The sequence below is a fragment of the Garra rufa genome, chromosome 2 (genome assembly GCF_049309525.1).
Source record: "Garra rufa chromosome 2, GarRuf1.0, whole genome shotgun sequence".
NCBI classification, from domain to species: domain Eukaryota; kingdom Metazoa; phylum Chordata; class Actinopteri; order Cypriniformes; family Cyprinidae; genus Garra; species Garra rufa.
Window position 1 is genome coordinate 37,259,802 of NC_133362.1, and position 10,094 is coordinate 37,269,895.

Below are 10,094 nucleotides of genomic sequence, written 5' to 3' on the forward strand. Positions count from 1 at the left end.
CTTTGCAAACTGTCACAGTCTGTGGGAAAATACAAAGTTCTATACCATTCCAAATAGTCCAAGCTGTTCTAAAGCATCCTAATTACCCTGATTCATTGGGAACAGCTGTTTTAATCAACTCAACAGGTGAAAAACAGAAGCTCTCTGCTGTTGGTTTGTGGACAGTCATGGCTAAGACAAAGGAGCCTGCAATAGCCAATAAAGGCTTTTCTACTGATTATTGAGAAGGGTATGAATAATTCTGGACATGACACTTCTTGTTCAAATGTAAATAAAAGATGAGTAATACATTTTTCCACAATGATGCCTCTTGTACATCATCTTATTATCTTCTGGGAGACGTCTGTGTCATTTCTAATCCCCCCCCCCCAAAAAAAAATAGCTGGTTGAATAAAAGTAACTTTAAGTCAGAATTTGCCAGGGGTATGAATAATTTCGGGCTTGACTGTAACTCAAAAGCTCATTTATCACACAACTGATTTGAAGTCAAACTGATCTGAAAATTAATTACAGCTCTTCATTGGCATTGACGGCTCCATTAAGAATCTTTAACATCCATGGAGCATTTCCATTGCACAAAAGTTTCTTTATAGTTGTAAAGGTTCTTCGTGAAACCAAAAATGGTTTCATCTATCAAGTTCATCTATTGCACTGCTACAAAAACAATTTTATTTTTAGGAGTGCATACACTCAAAAAAGTCAACTAGCCACTTGTTTGATTTGCAAAATACAAATATGTCTGATTAATACGATTATAACGAGTTTACTTCTGTTAAATGATTGATTCTTGTTAGTTGTAACTAAATTAAGAAATAATCAAATGAATTAGATCAGGGGTCCGTTCTTTGTACCTCGCTTACTACATCCAAGATCAAATGACACATCCAAGATCAAATCATCGCGCTAACTATGAGCTCGCTATTCCGGTTCTCCGAACGCACCTGTTGTTGATGATTAGTATAGCTGGATGAAGTTATTTGAGATCACTGGGTGGCTTAAAAGGGGCTACGTATCGATAGTAGAAACATTGATCGGCAACGCTTTGATTGGTCGGCGAACATGACGAAGGAGCGCGCTCAGTATTTTTCTGCAGCAGAGCAAGAACTCTTGATTGAGGGATTTCAGGAGTTTCAGAGTTTAATTAAAACGCAAGGGAATACTGCAAAGGCTGGAAAAGCAAGGAGAGAGGGCTGACAAAAGTAGTGAACAAATTAAACGCGTTAATGCTGCCCATGTTACATGTTTTTTCCTTGATATGTTATTTTATTTATATTTTTATTTTTTTATACACTACCGTTCAAAAGTTTGGGGTCAGTAAGACTTGTAATAGTCTTTAAAGAAGTCTCTTATGCTCATCAAGACTGCATTTATTTGATTAAAAATACAGAAAAAACAGTAATATTGCAAATTGTTTTTACAAAATAAAATAATGTTTTTGTTTTTTTATATATTTTATATATCATACTTTGAAATTTATATAGAATTTATTCCTGTGATGAAAAGCTGAATTTTTATCAGCTGTTACTCCAGTCTTAAGTGTCACACGATCCTTCAGGAATCATTCTAATATGCTGATTTATTATTAAAATGATCAATGTTGGATAATATCAACAGTTGTGCTGCCAAATATGTTTTGGAACCTGTCATATATATACACTTTCTTGCAAGATACTTTTCTTTTCCCACGTGAGTCAGTCCGTGTCAGTCGTGCTCTTTAACCAATCAGATGTGACCTCGCCATTTCAACCAATCATAACCCGCCAGGAGCGCAGCCTAAATCCTGTTTACATGAAATAAACCTGCTCCAGAGCAGGTTTAAGCTTGCAGAGCTGTTGCTATGACAGCAAGTCCAGGATGAGCTTCGAAGAACCAAACAATCCAAGATCATGCCAAATCGTCAACAATCAAATCCAGCTAATTTAGTTAGCGAGGTACGAAGAACGGACCCCAGCACTTGTTGATTCAATGAGCCCGAGTCGCTTCATATCAACAGCTCTCTCTGATGAGTCACTGCGCATGCGCAGTACTGCGACAGAATCACGTGGGTACAGACGGCTGGAAGCGCCAGCGGTTTGAACTGCTGCGTTTAAACGTTCTTCATCCTTGATATTGAGGGTAAGTACTTTATTGATATAATGTTCCAGTTTGCACTTAGTAACATGGGATAATAAGGAATTACACACTGTAGCGATGTTTCAAAGTAGGCTTATGTAAATTCCGTTGTCTTTGTCGATACAAGTTTCACCCTAACGTTAATCCGCTACAATTTGTGCATTTCTGTCACAATTCAATGCTAACCACGCCTATTAACTAATAACTATTAACTACATAACCTACGTTAAACCTGAAGTCTACCCCAACATTGGGAGAGGAAAACTGGAGGAAAGAATGCACAGTCAAACACACCACGCACTCGTTTTTCTGTTTGTAAGTTAATGTAATGCTATTTATACGCTTTACTTTTACGTAACTTGTTGTATGTTGAATCAGTATGCACTTCTCATCGCTCTTTTTAGTCTAGCTAACGTTTATAGAGCTTTTTTGTTTGTTTTTCTTGAGTTCCGAAATGTTACATATTGCTACCCAGCTTATTGAATACAGTTTGCAAAAATTGTCAAGTAAAATCTATAATGCAGTCGACCATATATATTAAATGTCCTAACAAATTGCAGTTAAAGTTATGATTGAATAGGTTTGCATGGTTTTATTTGGGAAATATAGTATATAACTTATACACTTTGTTTGTTTTGTTTTTCACAGCAGAAAAAAAAAATACATCGCATAGCTGTCCCCATCCTCTTCTGGTGTGAACCTCACCTTTACATGGTAAGTAGTTTTTTTTAACCCTTTAGAACGTACGATCACACCGGTGTGATTTGTCTTGGCTGGTCCCTTATGCGTATGATCACACCGGTGTGATTCGAACGTTCGCCGCATCACGTGGTCAGCTGCTGAATTCAAATCTGTTTTGGCGCTTTTGCTGGCTCTGAGCCAGATCGGAGGCGCTGAGTGCTTGTCATATTATCACAACTATTCAGTGTTTTCAACCATATAATGCTTATTTTAGGTTTCAGACATTTAAATAGACATAAGTACTAGCAAAACCATACATTTATAGTTTGTAAAATACACACTGATGTCTATGGAAGCAGCAATAATGATCCTACAAATATATTCTGACAGCATCATTTATTGATATCATATACAGATTATGCAGGTAACTATAAAGTTCACTCTCCTCTTCTTCCAGCTCACCAGAGACTTACTTTAATGTCTTTCGGGAGTAGAGGATGCATTTGCGTGTGTTAAATCACACAGCTCGGATTCAGCGCGAACAAACATGGCGGCGCCCATCACCCGGTATAGATTAACTAACGCGGTCATAATAAAAGTATTTGGATTTTTAAATACATTTACTTGCACATATTTCGAAATCGGAATATCATATATTTCAAAATATAGAGAGCATGCTTATGAATATCAATAATAAAAAAGGGAAAACGAAATAAAAGCGATCCATGTGTGCTGTTGTGGCTGCGGTGTGTCACATGACGCGTCGCCATGGAAACTGTAATGCCAAACATTCCAAAATAACGGTCGCCTAAAAAAACTCACTCTTTGGGGTTAGATAGAATATTTTAAACTCACGTGTGAAAAGGTTAAAACACTCACATACAGTAATGTACACCGCGTTCCAAATTATTATGCAAATGATATCTTTCTCTGGTTTTCATAATTAGTCAATGCAAATGACAGTCAGTATAATTAAGTCATCAACCATTAGGGTATAATTCGAATTTTATTGAACAAAGCTAATGATAACAGTATTTATTTCAAAAATAAAAAACTGAAAAATGCACTGTTCCACATTATTATGCACAACAGAGTTAAAACATTGTATAGATTGTAAAGAACTGAAAATGGGCATTTGCTGAATTTGCAGCATTAGGTGGTCATATTTACTGAAATCTAAATCTATTTCAATCAAAAACATCCTAACTGGGCAAGTTACATCTTACCATAGGACCCCTTCTTTGATATCGCTATCACAATTCTTGCATCCATTGAATTTGTGAGTTTTTGGAGAGTTTCTGATTGAATTTGTTTGCAGGATGCCAGAATAGCCTCCCAGAGCTGCTGTTTTGATGTGAACTGCCTCCCACCCTCATAGATCTTTTGCTTGAGGATGCTCCAAAGGTTCTCAATCTGGTTGAGGTCAGGGGAGGATGGTGGCCACACCATGAGTTTCTCATCTTTTATGCAGATAGCAGCCAATGACACAGAGGTATTATTTGCAGCATGAGATGGTGCATTGTCATGCATGAAGATGATTTTGCTACGGAAGGCACAGTTCTTCATTTTGTACCATGAAAGAAAGTGGTAAGTCAAAAACTCGACATACTTTGCCGAGGTCATTGTAATACCTTTAGGGATCCTAAAGGGGCCAACCAGCTCTCTCCCTATGATTCCGGCCAAAAACGCCACCTCCTTGTTGTGGTCGCAGCCTTGTTGGGACATGTTCCATCCACTACTCCATCTATCAGGACCATCCAAAGATGCACAACACTCATCAGTAAACAAGACTGTTTGAAAATGAGTCTTCATGTATGTCTAGGCCCACTGCAACCGTTTCTGCTTGTGAGCATGGGTTAGGAGTGGCCGAATAGTAGGTTTATGCACAACTGCAAGCCTCTGGAGGATCCTACACCTTGATGTTCGCGGGACTCAAGAGGCACCAGCAGCTTCAAAAACCTGTTTGCTACTTTGTAATGGAATTTTAGTAGCTGCTCTCTTAATCTGATGAATTTGTCTGGCAGAAACCTTCCTCATTCTGCCTTTACCTGCACGAACCTGTCTGTGCTCTGAATCAGTCTCAAATCTCTTCACAGTACAATGATCACGCTTACGTTTTCGTGAAATATCTAATGTTTTCATACCTTGTCCAAAGCATTGCACTATTTGACGCTTTTCGGCAGCAGAGAGACCTTTTTCTTTCCCATAATTGCTTGAAACCTGTGGCCTGCTTAATAATGTGGAACATCCTTCTTAAGTACTTTTCCTTTAATTGGGCTCATTTGGCAAACTGTTTATCACAGGTGTCTGAGATTCATTTCAGTGATCCAAAGAGCCATGAGACACAATTCCATCCATGAGTTTAATTGAAAAACAAAAAACTGTGTGTTTATGATACTTACATACAATTTGCATAATAATTTGGAACGCAGTGTATAACTAACTATCCTTGAATACTATACTTTTCTTTCTCTTTCAGTGACGTGTATGTGGCAGTGCAGGAAGTGTTGCAAAGGAGAGTTGCAGGTACAAATTACTTAAGCATTATAAACTAAACATTGCTTTGGAAGTGGCAGTCATTATGTTTGTGTACAGTAGTCAACATTTGAAGTGGATTAAAACCTTTTTAATAAAACTGTATTAAGGTGGGATATGGGTAAGGTAAGGGACAGGTTTGGTGTTAAGGGTGGGTTTTTGACCTAAGGACAACTTTTAATTAACTTTTTTGTTGACTACTATATATTTAAATTATGCATGCACATTGAAGACATGGGCAGGACTTAAAACCCATGTGTATAGAGTTCACCTGTTACATTCTACACAGACAGTAACACGTTCAGTACTCTTAAGCTGTCCCACCGCTGAAGTTGATTTAATCTTGTCTCCACCCTACAGGATGACACTGTACATTCCGTACCAGAGAAGCCTGTGTCATCAAGTCTCTGTGCATCTACTTGAATGAAGACCCTGAAAAACCAGTCAAGGCATATTTGGTGAGTTGATGAGAAAATTTCAAAAGCCATTCTGTACTTGGGTCATGTTTATCCTTGTTTGCTACAACAAAAATGTGACATGAGAGAACACTTAACTTAAAATTGACCTGGAAAAATTGTTCATTAATAGGAAACTACTGGTACACTTAGACAAAGTTCTTATGTGAATTGGTTGATGTACTAAACCAATAATTTTTTTATTCATAATGGTTGATCTCTCTTGGGGCCTAATTTACAAAACTTTGTGTAAAGCCCTACTAAATATATGAATTGATCTGAAATAATAATAAAAAATCAATTAAACAGCATCAGAAAACTATACTTGCGTGCTTTTTTTATTGGAGTGCTTTATATTCTATGGTGGTTATAATGTTTTAGCAGCCTCATTAATTTTAAATATGGTTGCCAGATAAATTATAACTTATATATAAAATGCACTGCAATAACACACCAGCACCCACTGTGACCTCAATAATAAACAGAAGAATTATCACTTTTCTGACAATTTTTAACTTAAAACTGAGAAATTATAACCTCTGATTCACATCAGAGCTCCTGTATTGGATTTAAGTTTACTTTACAGGTGTACATAATAAAGTGGCCAATAAGTGTATAAGCAATTCTTGTAATAATTATTTTTGTTTGTGATCTTTTATGTGTTTTGCCCCACAGGATTCAGACATCGAGTCAAAATGTACCATGGAGCAAACTGTGGCGGGAGTGTATGTCATACTGAAGGAGGGAACGCTTCCTAACAATGACCCACAGGACATTGGTGTCCTAACTGAAGGTGTGGAAGTCAGGCTTGTGCTGTTATTTGGACTGATATGCTGTTTGAATCCTGTTTCACAAACACTCAAATGGATTGGAGACTTAAAGTGCAGAAAGCAGTTTAAACTTATTTGTATGTGTATGTTAAAACTGAATGAAAAAATAAAAATGTTTAATTGTTTGCATGTTTTATGTGGTTATTCTGTAGATGTAATGTTTTGGTTCTTAGTTCTTTCACCTAAAACAAATCTAATTGAAACAACAAGATGTGTATTAATTAAAGTACCAAAACTATACATGAACAAGACATTAACTAGTAGATGTAACAATTTTGTTGAATTGAAGTGCTTTTACTGACATATTTGACTAACACGATTCAAACATTTTGATTCAATTAGTTGGAAAGAAGCTACACTGACATGTTAAAACAATGTTAAATCTACAAGTTTAAATCACATTCATATAACATATTCAAACCTTTTCAAGTTTATTAGATTGGTTTAGATGCGTTTTGGGTGCTACGATTAAATCATGTTCATTGAACAATTTATTTTTTTGAGTGTACTATGTTGAACACATTTCTGTAAAAGTTCATGTCTGCTTTGTGAAACAAAAGAACTGTACTATGCATTAACACCCAGAATTAATTCCTAATACCAGAACACCAGAGTGTTCTGAACACCAGAATAGGCCTCTGTGTTTTTAAATAGAGATAAAAACAAAATTTATAGAGAAATATGACAGTGCAGAGATGGTGGTAGGTGAGGGGCTGATGGGGGAAAACAACTGAAAGGTTTATGACAACAATTAGTGTGGGAGAGGGTGGGAAGGGAGAGCTGGATGATTAAGAGAAGTGGTGGGGTATAAAGGGAGGGAGAAAGTCTATGTGCGTCTGCTGCCCTGCCCTTGACCCCCTCTCCCTGTGTGGGCCTTCCTCTGCAGTGCAGGGCTGCAAACAACTCTGATGATCTCATCTTGCAGGCGCCACCACACACACACACACACACACACACACACACACACTGCCTGGTGCCTCTTGTGATTGACTGTCTGCTCTCCACATCAGAGAAAGACGCTGCTGCCACCCAGGGGTGACAAGTACATGGTACACTTTTACAACACTAATATGTGACCACTTATTCTGTACATACAACATGCAAGCATTTACAGTGGGGACAAATGTAATTTATTCCAAAGCTGAATTTTCAGCATCAATACTTCAGTCTTCAGTGTCACATGATCCTTCAGAAACCATTCTAATATGCTGATTCGATGAATAGAAGTTCTATAAATGTCTTTACTGTCACTTTTGATTTGATGAATTTAATGCATCCTTGCAAAATGAAAGTATTAATGGATTAGTTCACTTCCATAATTTACTCACCCCCATGCAATCCAAGATGTTCATGTCTCTCTTTCTTCAGTCGAAAAGAAATGAAGGTTTTTGACAAAAACATTCCTTTTTTTTTACCATATAGTTCAAATGCTCACTGATGTTTCAGAAGGAAAAACAATGCATTAAGAGTCGGGGTGAAAACTTTTGAAGAGAATGAAGATGTGTACATTTTTCATATTTTCCCCTCTCAGTTGTCCTCAGTGTGAAAGTATGGATTTCAAAATTAAACAGTGATTGTTGGAAAGGGTTCAAATACACAAAAATGCTGAAAAAACTGAATTTGTGGAACCTGAAGGATTTTTTCTGATCAACAGCAGGCAGTTTAACTGGTCAGGACAAACAAGAGACTCATGAACAGTTATCACTAAACAAACAAACAAACAAACAAACAAACAAAAAACACAGCTGTGGATCATTCAGGTTATCATTCAGTTGAACCGAAGTACGCAGACGGAGAAATAACCACGCGTGACATTTCCAATATGATTACGTAATGTGTGAAGTCATAAAAGTGCATTGCAGAGTTAGTGCAAGACGAGCATTTGTGGTTAAATGTATATAGATTTTCATACCCATATTCCTCGTCTGGTATCATGTAAAGCCATTTGAAGCTGCATTGAAACTGTACTTTGGACCGTCAACCCATTGATTCCCATAGAAGTCTACTATATGGAGAAAAATACTGTAAGGTTTCCTCAAAAACCTTAATTTCTTTTCAACTGAAGAAAAAAAGACATCTTGGATGACATGGGGATGAGTAATTTATCAGTACATTTTTATTCTGATGGAAGCAAACTAATCCTTCAATTTATGTATTTATGTAGTATTTTATTTTTTTTTATTTTATTTAAGGAAAATCTAGTGGGTGTAGACATAACATAACCAGTACTAAGTATTTTAAGACAAAGTATTTGATGGGGGTGTACATACTGTTCATACATTCAGTTGCTTTGCTTTTATAACAGGAACATTTTGGCCAGAGAAACAAACATTTTACTTTGTGCAAGACCATTATTTCAAATTCCGTAAAAATTCCATGAAGAAAGCCATATTTCACCCCTAAACTGAGGGGGAAAGTGTATTACAGAACCATTTTTGTGGCATTTGACAATTTCATAACATTAAAGAACATTTTACCACAATTCTAACTGCTAAAATGCATCCAGACCTTTTAAAATATTGAGTGGTACTAAAATATGCCTAATTTTCCATAAATTGAACCATATTTCCAGCAATGCCTGTAACTGGTATTCAGATATTTCCCCTTCTGTGTGAACATCTTTAAACTGTAGCTTTGTTTTTAAGGTCAGTGCCACAGAAGTACAACTAATGCATGTCAACTGATAATTTGTTGATAAATTTGCTGAGAAAACGGCATATACAGTATATGTACATTATTTTCTTCACAAGGCAATAATTCAGCAGACCTTGTTGCTTACAGATCGCTCCATGTTTCTTTTGCATGTGTTTGGCCCTCTTACTTTCACACATGGCTAAAAGTCTCTGTTTAATATAAATAATATCATATTAAGATTTCTTTTAAACACAAATTTGCATCTGCACTGATGCTGCATGAGCTGCGCAGGGTCTGTGTTATCGATACCGGCGGATCTGTTGAGGTGCGAGGTTATCGAGGATACGCGGGCTGACGTGGGTTATGTAGTGCAGGGAGGGGTCGTCAAAGTTGTACGGAGGGTTGAACTGCTCCTGAATGTACTCTGGAAGCAGGTGGGGAATACTTGATAGAAAGATAGAAAGAGAGAGAGAGAAAGAGTTAGGATCTATGTATGTATGTAGCCACCCACATATTGTAAATGTCATTGTATGTGTGATCATACAAAATGCATGTTACTTTTTATTTAGTACTGACCTGAATAAGATATTTCACATTAAAGATGTTTACATATATTCCACAGGAGAAAGTAATAGTTACATTCTATAAAAATTACCCTTTTCAAAAGTTTATATACACTTGATTCTTAATATTGTGCTGTTACATTAAAGTTTTTTTGTTTAGTGATAGTCATTCATGAATCCCTTGAATGTCCTGAGCAGTTAAACTGCCCACTGTTCTTCAGAAAAATCCTTCAGGTTCCACAAATTCTTTGGTTTCCCCTTCAGGAACTAGAGCTGATGGCGTG

At 36.8% G+C, this 10,094-nt stretch overlaps 1 long non-coding RNA gene across 1 annotated transcript; it reads left to right on the forward strand.

The window, feature by feature from the left end:
• The first annotated feature begins 1,788 nt into the window (after nt 1-1,788).
• On the forward strand, nt 1,789-6,738 carry LOC141326565 (uncharacterized). The gene is made up of 5 exons (XR_012353923.1): nt 1,789-2,115; nt 2,761-2,826; nt 5,273-5,319; nt 5,689-5,786; nt 6,459-6,738. It is a non-coding gene; the product is annotated as an uncharacterized lncRNA (long non-coding RNA).
• Nucleotides 6,739-10,094: the final 3,356 nt, after the last annotated feature.